The 12,432-nt window shown below is 41.9% G+C and overlaps 1 protein-coding gene across 2 annotated transcripts in view; it reads left to right on the top strand.

Annotated features, from left to right (window-relative positions):
• Nucleotides 1–1,355: 1,355 nt before the first annotated feature.
• Nucleotides 1,356–12,432, top strand: part of LOC125797534 (beta-1,4-mannosyl-glycoprotein 4-beta-N-acetylglucosaminyltransferase-like) — a 36,412-nt gene continuing 25,335 nt past the window's right edge. The window contains exon 1 of one of the 2 annotated variants that reach the window (XM_049473967.1): nucleotides 1,356–1,594. The gene's annotated coding sequence lies outside the window, so the exon portion shown is untranslated. The remainder of the gene's footprint in view (nucleotides 1,595–12,432) is intronic. The other variant, XM_049473966.1, reaches the window with a different exon arrangement.

Raw genomic sequence — 12,432 nt, 5'->3', positions numbered from 1 at the left:
GGCTTCCTCCTACAGTGCTCACTCACTTTCGAGCTGCAGGCATCCCACTTTCAGTCAGAGTGTGCCAAAGTGGCATACATCGTCCCCCTCCTCTCTGAAAGCATGGGCTTTCCCGTATGGGAACACCAAACTGCTGTTTGCGGCACTGCTGCACTGTTTGCAGCCACCCCCTCGCATATACCCTCGTTTGACCTTCCAGCCTGCGGAGAGGAAGTGGGGACTCGACTCCTAAACCTGTGTCAGGGTCTGAGTGTGCCATAGAAGTCTGCATGCTCTCAGCTGAAAGCAGGTGGAACCCCAGTGCTCTGGTCAGCACGTTCCTCCATGGTCTCAGTGAGAAGCTCAAAGATTAGCAAAGAAGAGGGACCCTCAAACCCAGGGGGTGTTTTTCAGTGCCACATTTGCGTGGGGGGCTACTGAAGAACATCCTGGACACTGCCATGGCAAGGAGGCTTGGGTTGCTGCTGGTTCTCCTAAGAGAGCCCCTGCCTATACCAGCGATCAACCGTAGCCAGAGGTGGTATCGCACCAAGCATCCCCTCTCATGCTGTTTGTTCCCATTCAGACCAGATAACATTATATATCATAAGCACTCCAGACATGCAACTGATTTTGCACAACCCTCATGTCGACCCTCTCAATCGCTTGTTAATCCTAATGCCTTCAGCCCCCCAGAGCTGCTAAAGGCAAGAACCCCGATTCCAGAGGTTCTGACCTCTCTCGGATACCCAAAGATTACCAGGACCTCCGAAAGGCGAACAGATGCCTCTATAAGATCACCTTTAAAAACTGCTACCCCTGGGCGCAGAGTGGTTCGAACCCCTGCTCATGCAGCTTTGCCATCAAGCTGCCGGCACTCAGAGGGAGCAAAATCGTCCCTGTGCTCTCCCGGTGGGTAGATGGCGCTCTCTCCCCAAATCAATCAGGGGTGATGTCCACAGCACAGGGCGTCTGTTAGCTAATGTGCCGGAGTCGCTGCACTTTCCTCCAAGTGCGCTGGCTACTCTGCAATGCTGCATCAGCAGCAGTTTGTGGCTGACTTCACATGTATAAAAGGGGGCATGTGTTAGTGTGTTGGGGCATTACTAGTAATAGGGTGAGTCCTAATGACTGGGTTGGGTAATTGGCTGTGGAAAATTGGGGACAAAATGGGAAAAATTTTAAATAAAATTATATAAAAAAAAAACTGCCACCCCGTACCCCTCATGTCATCCAACTTTGAGGCAGACCACTGACTTCTGCAATCTGGACCTGCACAGTGTCTACTATTTCTGGTCTCAGAGACAGTTACAGAGATGCAGACGAAATGAAAGTAAGAGAGAAGGATGTGAGGAGTGTGTGTGTGTGTGTGATAAGAGGGGTAAGTCACAGGTGTGTCCACTGCTCTGCCCCTCCCAGAATGTTTGTGCGTGTGTGTGTGTGAGGCTCACTCAATCTGCCTGTTTTGATGGGTCTGTGTGTGTGAATAAGCGAGAGTGTGTGGGAGAGAGTGTTTATGTGTTTCTGGTGGCTATGCAGAGTGTCTGCCGAGCAGCAAGTGTTTCCTGTCCAGGGAAGCTGAGAGAGAGATTATAGGGACTACACGTGTATTCAGGTAGGAATCTTTCTCTTTCTCTCTCTCTTTTTCACTCTCTCTTTTTCTCTCTGTCCCTCTTTTGTTCTCTCTATCTAGCTCTCTCTATATAAAACACTTCTTCACTATCTTTCTCTTTCTATAGCTACTCCCTCTCTCTTTCAGTTTCTTTAGCTTACTTGTTTTTTCTATGACTTTTTGCTCTCTTTCTCTTTCTATAGCTGTCTTTCTCTCTGTCTGACATGCTTCACACAATCATGCTCCTGCCTGACAATGTAAGCGGACTATAATGAAGAGTTAGTTTATTGTAATAAAGATTTAATACAATGTAATGAACAGTTAGTGCACTGTAATGAAGAGTTACTGTACTGTAAGGAAGAATTAGTGCACTGTAATGAAGTATTAGTGCACTGTAATGAAGAGTGTACTGTAATGTACTCTTTCTATAGCTCTCTCACTGTCATGCGCTAACTCCCTCTCTCAGTTTCTTAAACTTACTTGTTTTTTCTACGACTTTTTGCTCTCTTTCTCTCTTTACATCTTTCTATAGCTGTCTTTCTCTCTCTCTGACATGCTTCACACAATCATGCTCCTGCCTGACAGCGTAAGCGGACTATAATGAAGAGTTAGTGTATTGTAATGAAGAGTTAATACAATGTAATGAACAGTTAGTGTAATGTAATGAAGAGTTGGCGTAATGTAATGAAGAGTTGGTGTACTGTAATGAAGATTTAGTGTACTGTTATAAAGAGTTAGTCTACTGTAATAAAGATAGTAGTGTCCTATAATGAAGAGTAAGTGTACTGTAATGAAGATTTAGTGCACTGTAATGAAGACTGCACTGTAATGAAGAGTTAGTGTACTGTAATGAAGAGTTAGTGTACTGTAATGAAGAGTTAGTGTACTGTAATGAAGATTTAGTGTACTGTAATGAAGAGTTAGTGTACTGTAATGAAGACTGCACTGTAATGAAGAGTTAGTGTACTGTAATGAAGAGTTAGTGTACTGTAATGAAGTCTGCACTGTAATGAAGAGTTAGTGTACTGTAATAAAGAGTTAGTGTACTGTAATGAAGAGTTAGTGTACTGTAATGAAGATTTAGTGTACTGTAATGAGGAGTTAGTGTACTGTAGTGAAGAGTTAGTGTACTGTAATGAAGAGTTAGTGTACTGTAGTGAAGAGTTAGTGTACTGTAATGAAGATTTAGTGTACTGTAATGAAGATTTAGTGTACTGTAATGAAGAGTTAGTGTACTGTAGTGAAGAGTTAGTGTACTGTAATGAAGATTTAGTGTACTGTAATGAAGATTTAGTGCACTGTAATGAAGAGTTAGTGTACTGTAATGAAGACTGTAGTGTACTGTAATGAAGAGTTAGTGTACTGTAATAAAGAGTTAGTGTACTGTAATGAAGAGTTAGTGTACTGTAATAAAGATTTAGTGCACTGTAATGAAGAGTTAGTGTACTGTAATGAAGACTGTAGTGTACTGTAATGAAGAGTTAGTGTACTGTAATGAAGAGTTAGTGTACTGTAATGAAGAGTTAGTGTACTGTAGTGAAGAGTTAGTGTACTGTAATAAAGAGTTAGTGTACTGTAATGAAGAGTTAGTGTACTGTAATAAAGAGTTAGTGTACTGTAGTGAAGAGTTAGTGTACTGTAATGAAGATTTAGTGTACTGTAATGAAGATTTAGTGTACTGTAATGAGGAGTTAGTGTACTGTAGTGAAGAGTTAGTGTACTGTAATGAAGAGTTAGTGTACTGTAGTGAAGAGTTAGTGTACTGTAATGAAGAGTTAGTGTACTGTAATGAAGAGTTAGTGTACTGTAGTGAAGAGTTAGTGTACTGTAATGAAGATTTAGTGTACTGTAATGAAGAGTTAGTGTACTGTAGTGAAGAGTTAGTGTACTGTAATGAAGAGTTAGTGTACTGTAGTGAAGAGTTAGTGCACTGTAATGAAGATTTAGTGTACTGTAATGAAGAGTTAGTGTACTGTAATGAAGAGTTAGTGTACTGTAGTGAAGAGTTAGTGTACTGTAATGAAGAGTTAGTGTACTGTAATGAAGAGTTAGTGTACTGTAGTGAAGAGTTAGTGCACTGTAATGAAGATTTAGTGTACTGTAATGAAGAGTTAGTGTACTGTAATGAAGACTGTAGTGTACTGTAATGAAGATTTAGTGTACTGTAATGAAGAGTTAGTGTACTGTAATGAAGACTGTAGTGTACTGTAATGAAGAGTTAGTGTACTGTAGTGAAGAGTTAGTGTACTGTAATGAAGAGTTAGTGTACTGTAATGAAGAGTTAGTGTACTGTAGTGAAGCGTTAGTGTACTGTAATGAAGACTGTAGTGTACTGTAATGAAGAGTTAGTGTACTGTAATGAAGAGTTAGTGTACTGTAATGAAGACTGTAGTGTACTGTAATGAAGAGTTAGTGTACTGTAGTGAAGAGTTAGTGTACTGTAGTGAAGAGTTAGTGCACTGTAATGAAGATTTAGTGTACTGTAATGAAGAGTTAGTGTACTGTAGTGAAGAGTAAGTGTACTGTAATGAAGATTTAGTGTACTGTAATTAAGTCTGCACTGTAATGAAGAGTTATTGTACTGTAATGAAGACAGTAGTGTACTGTAATGAAGACAGTAGTGTACTGTAATGAAGAGTTAGTGTACTGTAATGAAGACTGTAGTGTACTGTAATGAAGAGTTAGTGCACTGTAGTGAAGAGTTAGTGTACTGTAATGAAGACCGTAGTGTACTGTAATGAAGAGTTAGTGTACTGTAATGAAGAGTTAGTGTACTGTAATGAAGAGTTTGTGCACTGTAATGAAGAGTTAGTGTACTGTAATGAAGAGTTAGTGTACTGTAGTGAAGAGTTAGTGTACTGTAATGAAGATTTAGTGTACTGTAATGAAGAGTTAGTGTACTGTAATGAAGACTGCACTGTAATGAAGAGTTAGTGTACTGTAATGAAGAGTTAGTGTACTGTAATGAAGACTGCACTGTAATGAAGAGTTAGTGTACTGTAATGAAGAGTTCGTGTACTGTAGTGAAGAGTTAGTGTACTGTAATGAAGAGTTAGTGTACTGTAATGAAGAGTTAGTGTACTGTAGTGAAGAGTTAGTGCACTGTAATGAAGAGTTAGTGTACTGTAGTGAAGAGTTAGTGTACTGTAATGAAGATTTAGTGTACTGTAATGAAGAGTTAGTGTACTGTAGTGAAGAGTTAGTGTACTGTAATGAAGACTGTAGTGTACTGTAATGAAGAGTTAGTGTACTGTAATGAAGAGTTAGTGTACTGTAATGAAGACTGTAGTGTACTGTAATGAAGAGTTAGTGTACTGTAGTGAAGAGTTAGTGTACTGTAGTGAAGAGTTAGTGCACTGTAATGAAGATTTAGTGTACTGTAATGAAGAGTTAGTGTACTGTAGTGAAGAGTAAGTGTACTGTAATGAAGATTTAGTGTACTGTAATTAAGTCTGCACTGTAATGAAGAGTTATTGTACTGTAATGAAGACAGTAGTGTACTGTAATGAAGAGTTAGTGTACTGTAATGAAGAGTTAGTGTACTGTAATGAAGAGTTAGTGTACTGTAATGAAGAGTTTGTGCACTGTAATGAAGAGTTAGTGTACTGTAGTGAAGAGTTAGTGTACTGTAATGAAGACTGCACTGTAATGAAGAGTTAGTGTACTGTAATGAAGAGTTTGTGTACTGTAGTGAAGAGTTAGTGTACTGTAATGAAGACTGCACTGTAATGAAGAGTTCGTGTATTAGAATTCTACACTGTTCTGAGTAACTGCAGGACTACTGTTACTGATGATCATCCTAAAACAACAGCGATTTCAAAACAGACGATGCTCTCTTGCATCTGCTGGGACAGTTTCAGCCGCCAGGGTCACCACACACCTGTTTCCTAACTATAACACACACACACACACACACATTTGGAGTGCTTCTTCAGTTCACTACATGTGATAAGAAGCTAATGTCCCTAACAACCACCGGACTTACATGGTCACCAGTCTCTCTGTAAACATTTCCAAAATCTTCATTTATTTTCTTCACAATTCTCCAACAAGATATTTAAAGATTCCCGTAGAAATCCTGCAGTCTCATTTTTAAAGTGAAGAGTTAGTGTACTGTAATGAAGAGTTAGTGTACTGTAATGAAGAGTTAGTGTACTGTAGTGAAGAGTTAGTGTACTGTAATGAAGACTGTAGTGTACTGTAATGAAGAGTTAGTGTACTGTAATGAAGAGTTAGTGTACTGTAATGAAGACTGTAGTGTACTGTAATGAAGAGTTAGTGTACTGTAGTGAAGAGTTAGTGTACTGTAGTGAAGAGTTAGTGCACTGTAATGAAGATTTAGTGTACTGTAATGAAGAGTTAGTGTACTGTAGTGAAGAGTAAGTGTACTGTAATGAAGATTTAGTGTACTGTAATTAAGTCTGCACTGTAATGAAGAGTTATTGTACTGTAATGAAGACAGTAGTGTACTGTAATGAAGACAGTAGTGTACTGTAATGAAGAGTTAGTGTACTGTAATGAAGACTGTAGTGTACTGTAATGAAGAGTTAGTGCACTGTAGTGAAGAGTTAGTGTACTGTAATGAAGACCGTAGTGTACTGTAATGAAGAGTTAGTGTACTGTAATGAAGAGTTAGTGTACTGTAATGAAGAGTTTGTGCACTGTAATGAAGAGTTAGTGTACTGTAATGAAGAGTTAGTGTACTGTAGTGAAGAGTTAGTGTACTGTAATGAAGATTTAGTGTACTGTAATGAAGAGTTAGTGTACTGTAATGAAGACTGCACTGTAATGAAGAGTTAGTGTACTGTAATGAAGAGTTAGTGTACTGTAATGAAGACTGCACTGTAATGAAGAGTTAGTGTACTGTAATGAAGAGTTCGTGTACTGTAGTGAAGAGTTAGTGTACTGTAATGAAGAGTTAGTGTACTGTAATGAAGAGTTAGTGTACTGTAGTGAAGAGTTAGTGCACTGTAATGAAGAGTTAGTGTACTGTAGTGAAGAGTTAGTGTACTGTAATGAAGATTTAGTGTACTGTAATGAAGAGTTAGTGTACTGTAGTGAAGAGTTAGTGTACTGTAATGAAGACTGTAGTGTACTGTAATGAAGAGTTAGTGTACTGTAATGAAGAGTTAGTGTACTGTAATGAAGACTGTAGTGTACTGTAATGAAGAGTTAGTGTACTGTAGTGAAGAGTTAGTGTACTGTAGTGAAGAGTTAGTGCACTGTAATGAAGATTTAGTGTACTGTAATGAAGAGTTAGTGTACTGTAATGAAGAGTTAGTGTACTGTAATGAAGACTGTAGTGTACTGTAATGAAGAGTTAGTGTACTGTAATGAAGATTTAGTGTACTGTAATGAAGACTGTAGTGTACTGTAATGAAGAGTTAGTGTACTGTAATGAAGACTGTAGTGTACTGTAAGGAAGAGTTAGTGTACTGTAGTGAAGAGTTAGTGTACTGTAGTGAAGAGTTAGTGCACTGTAATGAAGATTTAGTGTACTGTAATGAAGAGTTAGTGTACTGTAGTGAAGAGTAAGTGTACTGTAATGAAGATTTAGTGTACTGTAATTAAGTCTGCACTGTAATGAAGAGTTATTGTACTGTAATGAAGACAGTAGTGTACTGTAATGAAGAGTTAGTGTACTGTAATGAAGAGTTAGTGTACTGTAATGAAGAGTTTGTGCACTGTAATGAAGAGTTAGTGTACTGTAGTGAAGAGTTAGTGTACTGTAATGAAGACTGCACTGTAATGAAGAGTTAGTGTACTGTAATGAAGAGTTTGTGTACTGTAGTGAAGAGTTAGTGTACTGTAATGAAGACTGCACTGTAATGAAGAGTTCGTGTATTAGAATTCTACACTGTTCTGAGTAACTGCAGGACTACTGTTACTGATGATCATCCTAAAACAACAGCGATTTCAAAACAGACGATGCTCTCTTGCATCTGCTGGGACAGTTTCAGCCGCCAGGGTCACCACACACCTGTTTCCTAACTATAACACACACACACACACACATTTGGAGTGCTTCTTCAGTTCACTACATGTGATAAGAAGCTAATGTCCCTAACAACCACCGGACTTACATGGTCACCAGTCTCTCTGTAAACATTTCCAAAATCTTCATTTATTTTCTTCACAATTCTCCAACAAGATATTTAAAGATTCCCGTAGAAATCCTGCAGTCTCATTTTTAAAGTGAAGCTTAAAATTCATCTAAATGTGTAATAATAATTGTATTAAACTAAACTATATTATTTAAATAAAATCTAATTATAGAGTACTCACCAGCAGGTTGTTGTAACAGCGGTCTATGATTATAGGCATTAGAGTCATTGTATGTAAAATGCCTACATGCAAAAGTAGCTTCCTTTGCCCTGAAATTACTAAAAATATTAAAGTCTATTAACATTGGTGGCCAGCTGGGTTAGGCAGTGAAGCTTTTTTATTAACAAATAGGATGAAACATCTGGTTCAATCTTGTCCTATTATCCCAATGGTCAGTTCTGTGTACAGTATTTTTATTTATTTTCATTGTTTATTATATTTTTATATATATTAAATATATTAAATGTTTATTATATTTTTAGTAACTTAATCACTTTTTTAATTTGCATGCACATGTCCACCCTGTTATAGCAAGCTGAGTGGACAGTTTTTAGTGAAAATTGGCATTTGATGCAAACCTGGTTGAGCTTAGAGTTTTTTAAAAGAAATGAATTACCATAATATTTTATCACAGCACGCTGCACAGCTTAAACTTTTCCTCAGGTAAAAAATACAATATAAAGAGAAAATAGCAGACAACATTTTGGTATAAAAATTTTGGTAAATGGCACATTGTATGTGCTTAATTTTAATTCCAGTCTGTTAAATTCAGTAAATAAACAGTAATCGTGTGGTAAAATGTTCAGAACAAGAGAGTGTGATTTTTTTACATTTAGAATGTCAACAGAACATATCATTTGCTCAGGAGTTCAAACATTTGCAGGCCATAGTGCACAGTTACTCTTAACCTCTTTCCTCTCTGGTTAGAACAGGTTTAACAAATCAGATAACTTATTGTTTGCAAACCCATCCAGCCTCTAGGTTACTATAGCAATGGCTGATGAATTCATGCATGTTTGCTTAAACTGCATCATATCCTTCTGCACATTTCCTGAAAATGCATTGTTTTGTAATGCTGTAATGAGATGCATTATTCGGGCTCACATAAAAACGTCCGGTTACTTGCGTAACCTCGGTTCTCTGATAACATGAGTGAGGTATCTCACTATGGGAAATGCCCTCTGGCGTGACGGACCACGGAAGAACCAATGACACCACGTCTGTTGGCAGACAGACCAATCACAATTGTGATAGGGGAGCGCCACCTCTTACAATACCCATCCCCTCGCTCCCCGGCCTCATTCTCGGCATGCTTTCCCCCGTGCCGTGCAAGAAGGGATTAATGGTGAGATACCTCACTCATGTTATCAGAGAACCGAGGTTACGCAAGTAACCGGACGTTCTCTTTCAACATTCGCTCGGTATCTCACTATGGGAGTGATATAGACAACTCCCGTATTGCATGCCTCCCGAAGCCGTGCTGCCTGCCTAGAAATGGTTAAATAATGACGTTCTGACCTATACAGAATGCATGACCAGCTCCGCCAATCCTGTAACTATCTTGTTACACTGAGCACAGAGTGTGCCACTGGTGCTGCAGTGACGTCAAGCCGATAGAATCTGGCAAAGGTGTGCGGCGAAGCCCAGCTGGCAGCTGCACAAATGTCCTGTATTAAAACACCCTTAAAAAGGGCCCAAGAAGCAGCCATGCCCCTGGTGGAGTGGGCCCTTAGGCCTGATGGGGCCTGTTGGCCTCTGGCTTCATACGCTAAGCTGATGGCTTGCACCATCCAATGGGACAAGCGCTGAGAAGAAACAGGCTTACCCTGGCGGGGGACGGTCCATGAGACAAATAATTGGTCAGAGTCCCTGAACCCTTTAGACCTGTCTATATATGTACGTAAAGCCCTGACAGGACACAGACAATGAAGCCGCCGCTCCTCCTCAGATGAGAAGGGCGGAGGATGGAAGGCTTTAAGCTCCAGAGTGGTACATGTATAAGCAGCATCCCATACCTTCGGTACAAAGGCTGGGTTGGGTCGCAACACCACCTTAGAGCCATCCGCGCTGAAATGTATGCAGGCCGGATGGATTGACAGAGCCTGGAGCTCACTTACTCGTTTAGCTGAAACTAAAGCGAGTAATAAAATAGTCTTAAATGAGAGGAGTTTCATATCTATCCTCTCTAGAGGTTCAAAGGGTGAAAGTGACAGAGCCTCTAGAACCAAGGACAGATCCCAAGGTGGAACCAAGGGTTTAGAGGTTGGACGCAAGCGACGTGCACCCTTCATAAAACGGCTTATTAAAGGGTGACGACCAACAGATAATTTATCAATTCCCATATGACAAGCTGAAATAGCGGCCAAATAAACTTTCATAGTAGAAAAGGCCTTGCCCTTATCCAACATGTACTGTAAAAAACACAGTATATCAGGGACAGAGCACTGAAAAGAAATAACCCCCCTCCTTTCGCACCAGCTCTCAAACACACGCCATTTCCTGTCATACAGTGAACGTGTGGATGGGGCTCTGGCGTTTTGGATTGTAGCAATGACGCTAGAGGGGAGATTCATAGCGCTCAGGTTCATCCTTTCACGGGCCAGACCCAGAGAGCTAGCCGACCTGGGTTGGGGTGAAAAATCTGACCCTGAGCCTGAGACAGCAAATCCCTGCGCGGGGGGAGTGGCCACGGTTCCCCTGACAGGAGCTGAATCAGTTCCGCTACCCACAGCTTCCCTGGCCAGTGTGGTGCTATCATCAGTAAAGATAATCCTTTTTCTCGCACTCTGGCGAGAGTGGGAAGTATTAGGCTTAGAGGTGGAAACGCATACAGAAGCACGTTTGGCCACTCGTGGGCTAGTGCATCCACACCCAGCGGTGCATCTTCGTCCGTTAGGGAGAAGAACAGTGGGCACTGCGCGTTTGAGCGCGAGGCGAAGAGATCTACGGTAGCTTTGCCGTGTCTCTCCCAAATTTGATGGACCACCTGGGGGTGGAGCCTCCACTCCCCGTATAGGGGATTCCCCCTGGAGAGGAGATCCGCCCCCACATTCATATGGCCCGGCACGTGTGTCGCGCGCACTGATCCCAGATGCTCGCTGCTCCATAATATTAGCTCGCGAGCTAATTTGAGCAGGCGAAAGGAGCGCGTCCCGCCCTGACGGTTTATATAAGCTACCACAGTGGTATTGTCCGACCTGATCAGGACATGCTGACCGTGTAGCAAAGGGAGAAAATGTTTCAGAGCGAGAAACACCGCCATGAGCTCCAGAACGTTTATGTGCAAGCCGCGCATGTGCTGTGGCCAGGAGCCGCTGGCTATCCTGCCCTCCAGCACTGCCCCCCATCCTGTGAGGGACGCGTCCGTAGTTACTACTTTTCTGGCCGACACCACCCCCAAAGGAGCCCCTGTTCGAAACACATCTGGATCTCTCCAGCTGTGGAGAGTCTTCATGCATTCCGCTGTTACCCTCACAGTACGGTGGAGATGGCGCTGCGCACTCAGGTTTAGATTGGCCACCCAGCGCTGAAAATCTCTCATTTTCAGCAGTCCTAGGGGCACGACTGTTAAAGTTGATGCCATTAGTCCCAGCAGACGCAAACAAGTTCTGAATGACACCGTTCTGCCTCTGTGAAACAGCCTCAGGCATTGCCGAAAAGACTGAATTCGGTCCTCTGCGAGAGTGACGCGAAATGAGAGGGAGTCGATTCGCAGTCCCAGATAATTTATACTTTGACTGGGAATCACACAACTTTTGGACTCGTTGATTTTGAACCCCAACCGTGTGAGGTGTAAAATCAAAATCCGTGTTTCCCTCTCTGCCTGCTCCTTTGAAGAAGAGCAAAGAAGGTAATCGTCTAGGTAAGCATAGACTCTGAGACCCAAATGTCTTAATGGGGCGAGAGCCGCTTCCATGCACCTGCTGAAGACCCGCGGAGCGAGGCTGAGCCCGAAAGGAACCGTGAGGAATTCGTATGCTATGCCTCGAAATGCGAATCTCAGATATTTCCTGTGAGCAGGGTATATGGCTATGTGAAAATACGCGTCCTGTAAATCGACTGTGGTGAACCAGTCTCCAGGACGAAGCGATCGGCACAAAGTTTTGGGAGTCAACATTTTGAATGAATACTTTCTCAAGTGTTTGTTGAGTCCCCTTAGGTCCAGAATAGGACGAAGTCCACCCCCTTTTTTGTGTATTACAAAATACCGGGAATAGAACCCCGTTTCTTTCTCTCCCTCCGGGACTTTCCGAATCGCTCTTTTTGTCAGAAGAGCGGAGATTTCCGTCTCCAGGGCGTGAGCCGACTCTCCGAACGCTTGAGAAGATTCGATTCCTCTGAAGGGCGGGGGTTTCACCGCGAATTGGAGTCTGTAACCCTTGGTGACGGTTGTAAACACCCATGGGTGTACTGCGCATGCGCGCCAGGCCTCTGCGCAAACAGCGAGAGGTTGACTGGCAGCACTTGCTCATTTGTGGGCCTCTGGCGCCCCCCTGTGGGTTGCGCGGAGAACGATGTATGATTTTTGTGGAGAAAAGAATCTGCGCCCTTGGCAAACAGCCTGGATGCGACAGATGTGTTTTTATTTCGCTTGCATGAAAAAACATTTGAACATTTTGGTGTGTCTGGAGAACTGAACGGGCCAAAGCACACTCGGGGTAAACTGGCGCACATAACTTCCTCCTCTTTAACGGAGGGGGTGCGCTGGACTCGCTGAGGAGCATGCCAGAGAACTC

Source organism: Astyanax mexicanus, unplaced genomic scaffold (genome assembly GCF_023375975.1).
Source record: "Astyanax mexicanus isolate ESR-SI-001 unplaced genomic scaffold, AstMex3_surface scaffold_48, whole genome shotgun sequence".
NCBI lineage: Eukaryota > Metazoa > Chordata > Actinopteri > Characiformes > Acestrorhamphidae > Astyanax > Astyanax mexicanus.
The sequence above is the reverse complement of the archived record's forward strand: the minus strand, read 5'-3'. Positions and strand labels throughout refer to the sequence as shown.